Source organism: Pyrus communis, chromosome 7 (genome assembly GCF_041283825.1).
Source record: "Pyrus communis isolate YQ-2024b chromosome 7, ASM4128382v1, whole genome shotgun sequence".
NCBI lineage: Eukaryota > Viridiplantae > Streptophyta > Magnoliopsida > Rosales > Rosaceae > Pyrus > Pyrus communis.
In genome coordinates, this window is record NC_142571.1 from 12,390,859 (window position 1) to 12,397,013 (window position 6,155).

Genomic DNA, 6,155 nt, shown 5'->3' on the forward strand with positions numbered 1-6,155 from the left:
GATCCTTTAGCTCATATTAAAGAATTTTACAATGTTGTGAGTGGGTTACCTTTACAGGGAGTAAGTGAAGCAAATCTGAGGATGAGAGTGTTCCCTTACACCTTGAAAGATAGGGCCAAGGGTTGGTTAATGACTCTAGTACCTGGTTCACTCACCACATGGGATGCCGTGGCTAAGAAGTTTTTGGAAAAGTTCTTTTCCACTCAAAAGACAGCCACATTAAGGGGACAAATCTTCAACTTCAAACAAGATGATGGAGAACCTTTCAATGAGTGTTGGGAGCGCTTTAAAGGCCTTTTGTTGCAATGTCCACACCATGGGTTACCTCTTCACTTACAAATGCAAATTTTCTAGGATGGACTAACCCAAACATGTCAATCAACTGTTGATAATGCAGCAGGTGGAGCTTTGAAGAAAAAGAATGCTCAAGAGTCATATAACATTTATGAGATGTTGGGATCTAATGCTCAACACAAAGATGTAAGGGGTAAGAGAGTTGGAGTATATGAAACAAGCTCTAATCATGATCTTTCTTTGCAGGTAGCTAACCTAGAAAAGAAGCTTGAATCCGTGGTCAACATGGTGCCAAAAGCAAGTGAAGTGTGTGCCATTTGCAACATACCAAGCCACCTTACTCATCAATGTCCATCTAGGGAGGCTTACCCCGAGTATGTCCAAGAGCAAGTGAACCTCATGAATTCTTACAATCAAAGGCCAAGGAATGATGTGTATTCCAATACATATAACCCAAGTTGGAGAGATCATCCAAATCTTTCGTGGAAGAACAACAATCAATTCCAAAACTTCCAACCAAAAACTACTCTTGAGGATACGGTTAAATTGTTAGCCCAAAATACCTTGCAATTCCAACAAACCACCAATAGCACTCTCCAACAACATTCAGCGGCTCTAACCAAAATGGAGACACAATTGGGGCAGATTGCAGATGCCTTGAGCCAAAGAGAGGTTGGAAAGTTTCCAAGCCAACCCGTGATACTCCAAAGGAACCAAGAGCAAGCCAAAGCAATCACTACACTTAAAAGTGGTAAGGTTATCAATAATAGAGTTGGCAATGAAGTTACTAATGAATCTGATCATGTGAATGCAGGGGTTACTCAAGGAGAAAATGAGAAACCAAATGAGGAACCAAGCCATGCTACTCCCTCGTTTGAAGCACCAAATCTTCACAAGGCCGAGAAACCTTACACTCCACCAATACCATTCCCTGGAAGACTTGCCAAGAGCAAGCAGGATAAGTCATTTAAGGAGATTTTTGATATTCTAAGTAAGGTGAATGTTAACTTACCTTTGCTTGATGTCATTAGGAACATGCCAGCTTATGGGAAGTACTTCAAAGAGTTAAACAACTACAAAAGGAAGTATGGACCACATGAGAAAGTAGTGGTGTCCGAGAATGTAAGTGCCGTGTTGCAAAGAAAACTTCCACCAAAGCTCAAGGATCCAGGAAGTTTTTCTATCAACATCACCATAGGGGACAAGAAGGTAGAGAAGGCGATGCTTGACTTAGGTGCTAGCATCAACTTAATGCCTTATTCCGTGTACCTTCAACTAGGTTTGGGGGAATTGAAAGCCACCACCATCTCATTACAACTTGCGGACAGATCCGTGAAATATCTAAGAGGTATAGTAGAGGATATTCTAGTTCAAATTGATAAACTAATCTTGCCTGCGGATTTTGTAGTGTTGGACATGGAAGAAGCTCCTATACATGACCGAGAGTTGCCTATTTTGCTTGGGAGACCGTTTATGGCCACGGCCAAGACCATCATTGATGTGCAAAATGGACTCCTCACTATGACAGTGCTAGGAGAGACCGTTCAATTCAAAGTGTTTGAGTCTCTTTCACATCCTTCTTCATCTCTTGATTGTTATGCCATTGATGTGCTTGATTCGCTTGTTTTCTCTAAGTTCTTGCAGGCACAATCTAATGAACCATTACAAACTGTTTTGAATCAATCTCAAGATGAGTTTGATGAAGAAGATGCACTCATGGAAGAGGTAGCTGCCTTGGAAGCATTGGCACCGTATCCTTTGAATATTTTACCTCTTTTAGAGCCTTTAGAACCATCGAGGTCACATTTAACCCCTTCCACTGTTAAGGCACCAAAACTTGAACTTAAACCACTTCCACCACATCTAAAGTATGCATATCTAGCTGAATTTGAAACTCTTCCAGTTATCATAACTTCTGACCTCACCCCAAATGAAGAAGATAAACTAATTAGGGTGTTAAAAGAGTTCAAATCAGTTATTGGTTGGTCTATTGCAGATATCAAGGGAATAAGCCCTACCATGTGCATGCATAGGATTCTTTTGGAAGAGGGAGCAAAGTCAACCCGTGAACCACAAAGGAGGCTCAATCCACACATGAAGGAAGTTGTGAGGAATGAAGTGTTGAAGTTGTTAGATGTGGGGATCATATATCCCATTTCTGATAGCAAATGGGTGAGTGCTATTCAGGTGGTACCTAAGAAGGTGGGAATCACGGTGATGAAGAATGAAAACAAAGAGCTTGTGCCCACAAAGCCCACGGCTAGTTGGCGTGTTTGCACCGATTACAGGAAGTTGAATTCTAGCACTAGAAAAGATTACTTTCCTATGCCTTTCATAGATCAAATGCTTGAGAGATTGGCAGGTTACTCACACTATTGTTTTCTTGATGGTTACTCAGGTTACAATCAAATTGCAATTGCTCCGGAGGATCAAGAGAAAACTACCTTTACTTGTCCGTTTGGCACATTTGCATATAGGAGAATGCCTTTTGGACTTTGCAATGCTCCAGCAACATTCCAAAGATGCATGTTGGCAATCTTTTCTGACATGGTAGAAAGATTCATTGAGGTATTTATGGATGACTTTTCAGTGTTTGGTTCCTCTTTTGATGAATGTCTTAACTATCTCTCTTTAGTACTTCAAAGATGTCAGGAAACAAATTTGGTTCTCAATTGGGAAAAGTGGCAATTTATGGTGAAACAAGGAATTGTGTTGGGGCATGTAATCTCTAGCCAAGGAATGGAGGTGGACAAAGCCAAAATTGACATCATCACCAATATGGCAGCTCCCACAACCGTGAAGGGAGTAAGAAGTTTTTTGGGACATGCGGGTTTTTATCGTCGTTTCATTAAGAACTTTTCAATGATCACTCGTCCATTATGCAATCTGTTAGCTAAAGATGTTGTATTTCATTTTGATAAAGCTTGTATGGATGCATTCAATACTTTGAAACATGAATTAACCTCGGCCCCTATTATTATGGCACCAGATTGGTCTTTACCTTTTCAATTAATGTGTGATGCCTCTGACTATGCTATTGGTGTAGTTTTAGGGCAAAGGGTGAACAAGCTCCCACACGTGATCTACTATGCAAGTCGGACTCTAAATGATGCTCAACTTAACTATTCCACAACTGAAAAGGAGTTGCTTGCTATTGTTTTTGCATTAGAGAAGTTTCGGTCATATCTTGTTGGATCTAAAGTTATTGTGTTTTCTGATCATGCAGCCCTTAGGTACTTGATGACAAAAAAGGATGCTAAGCCACGCTTAATTAGATGGATACTCTTACTACAAGAGTTTGACTTGGAAATTCGAGATAAGAAGGGAAGTGATAATGTTGTGGCTGACCATTTGTCACGGCTCAATGAAAACCATGGAGTTGGACAACCTTTGCCTCTAAATGAATCATTTCCAGATGAACAACTCCTTGTTATTCAAGAAAACGAACCATGGTATGCTGATTTTGTTAATTATCTTGTTTGTGGTATAATTCGAAATGACCTTTCTTTTCAGGAAAGAAAGAAGTTCCTTGCCATGGTAAAGCACTACGTTTGGGACGAACCATATTTGTTTAAATATTGCCCTGACCAAATCATTAGGAGGTGTGTCCCAGAGAGTGAGCAACAAAGCATTCTAACGTTCAGCCATACATTGGCATGTGGAGGACATTTTGGTGCCAAAAAGACATCTCTAAAGGTTTTACAATCTGGTTTCTTTTGGCCTACTTTATTCAAAGATGCTTTTAATTTTTGTTCTAAGTGTGATAGGTGCCAGAAAATGGGGAACATTAGCCGAAGAAATGAGATGCCATTGAACAACATTTTGGTGGTGGAGCTCTTTGATGTTTGGGGTATTGATTTCATGGGACCATTTCCATCCTCTTTTGGTTACTTATACATATTAGTGGCAGTAGATTATGTATCCAAATGGGTTGAAGCCATTGCTACAATAACTAATGATCATAAGGTTGTTTTGAATTTTCTTAAAGATGTGATTTTTTGTAGGTTTGGAACCCCCAAGAGCTATTATTAGTGATGGTGGCAGCCATTTTTGCAACAAACCCTTTGAATCCTTGATGAAGAAGTACAACATCAACCACAAAGTGGCAACCCCGTACCATCCTCAAACCTCAGGACAAGTGGAGATTAGCAATAGGGAGATCAAGAACATTTTGATGAAGACCGTAAGCCCTACAAGGAAGGATTGGTCACTGAGGTTGAATGATGCACTATGGGCATATAGAACAGCATATAAGACCCCCATTGGCATGAGTCCTTATCGCCTTGTGTTTGGGAAAGCTTGTCATTTGCTAATGGAGCTTGAACACCGTGCATATTGGGCCATCAAGAAGTTCAACTTTGATTACAAGGATGCTGGAATAGCAAGGAAGCTCCAACTTAATGAGTTGGAAGAACTCAGAAATGAAGCATATGAGAATGCCAAAATCTACAAGGAACGGACTAAGCTCTATCATGACAAGGCCATCCTACGGAAGGAGTTTCACCAAGGTATGAAAGTACTGTTGTATGACTCACGTTTGAGACTTTTTCCAGGTAAATTGAAGTCTAGGTGGGTGGGACCATTTAAGGTGCTGCAAACATTTCCCCACGGAGCTGTGGAGATAGAGAACATGAAGAATGGCACCTCTTTTAAAGTCAATGGGCAGCGATTGAAACCATATTTGGAGAAAGTGGAGGAAGAGCAAGTTTATCAAGTTGTAGATTTTCTTGAGTTTACAACACCGTGAACAAGCTACCATGTCTTGCCTAGACATTAAATAAAGTGCTTACTAGGAGGCAACCTAGTGTGGTTTGTGTTCTTTCCTCATTTTGTGTTTATGTTGTCACCATCCCATATTCTTTGCCTACTTGCATTACATACAATTTTAAGCATCGAGGACAATGCTTTGTGTTAAGTTGTGTTAGTTTTGGTTAAGTGTGTTTTTGCTTACTAATACGAATGTATATGAGGGCTATGTTTGTAGACAAACTATTGGGTTGCTATGAAAAAGGGTTATATGACACGGGACATGTCATAACTTTCGAAGGGGTGTTTATTTTTAAGTTCATGTTGGAGCACAAAGGTAAGCCGCCTCCCCGAATTTCAATTTTCTTTTATACTAATATGTTGTTAATGATTCAGGCATCCACTCTAGAATTTAAACCATTACCGGATCATTTCAAGTATCACCCTCCATTCAAAGATCAATTCCATGCCGTTTGATTTGATTAAAAAAAAAAAAAAACAAAAAGAATAAAAAGAATAAAAAAAAACATGGCAGAAAGATGGAGCCTTCACAAAGGATGTTTACGTGAAGCCCCACTATGAGGCATCAGAGTAGAAGGCGTCGGAGCAGAAGGCATCAGAGCAGAAGGCATCGGAGCAGAAGGCATCGAAGCGGGAGGCATCGAAGCGGGAGGCATCGGAGCGGGAGGCATCGGAGCTGGAGCATTCCAGGCCTCAATACTTGGCCAAACGCTGGATGACCCAGGAAAAAGGTGCCTCTGGAGATAAGCCGCAAGCCTTTGACGGTCACTGTGAATTCGACCCTCAGATTCTTGCAGCTCATCAAGCTTCCTCTTCATGCCCGACGAATAGTTATTTGCAAGCACATGCAAACTTCTATTCTCGTACTTAAGCTGTTTGATCTCCTGCTTAAGACTTTCCACCTCTGCCATCAACGATTCCACTTGGCGGGACCGAGCAAGCAGGCGTTGGCCCATGTTGGACACAGAGCCTACACATTGAACGCTGAGAGCGAGGGACTCTTGAACGGCCAACTCATTGGACCGTCCTGAAAGCAGCCTACTGTCCTTAGGAGTAAGGAGGTTCCTAGCTACTATCGTAGCTGTTGTTGCATC

At 41.1% G+C, this 6,155-nt stretch overlaps 1 non-coding gene across 1 annotated transcript; it reads right to left on the reverse strand.

The window, feature by feature from the left end:
* Nucleotides 1-212: 212 nt before the first annotated feature.
* On the reverse strand, nucleotides 213-323 carry LOC148695736 (small nucleolar RNA R71). The gene has a single exon (XR_015964946.1). It is a non-coding gene; the product is annotated as a small nucleolar RNA R71 (small nucleolar RNA).
* Nucleotides 324-6,155: the final 5,832 nt, after the last annotated feature.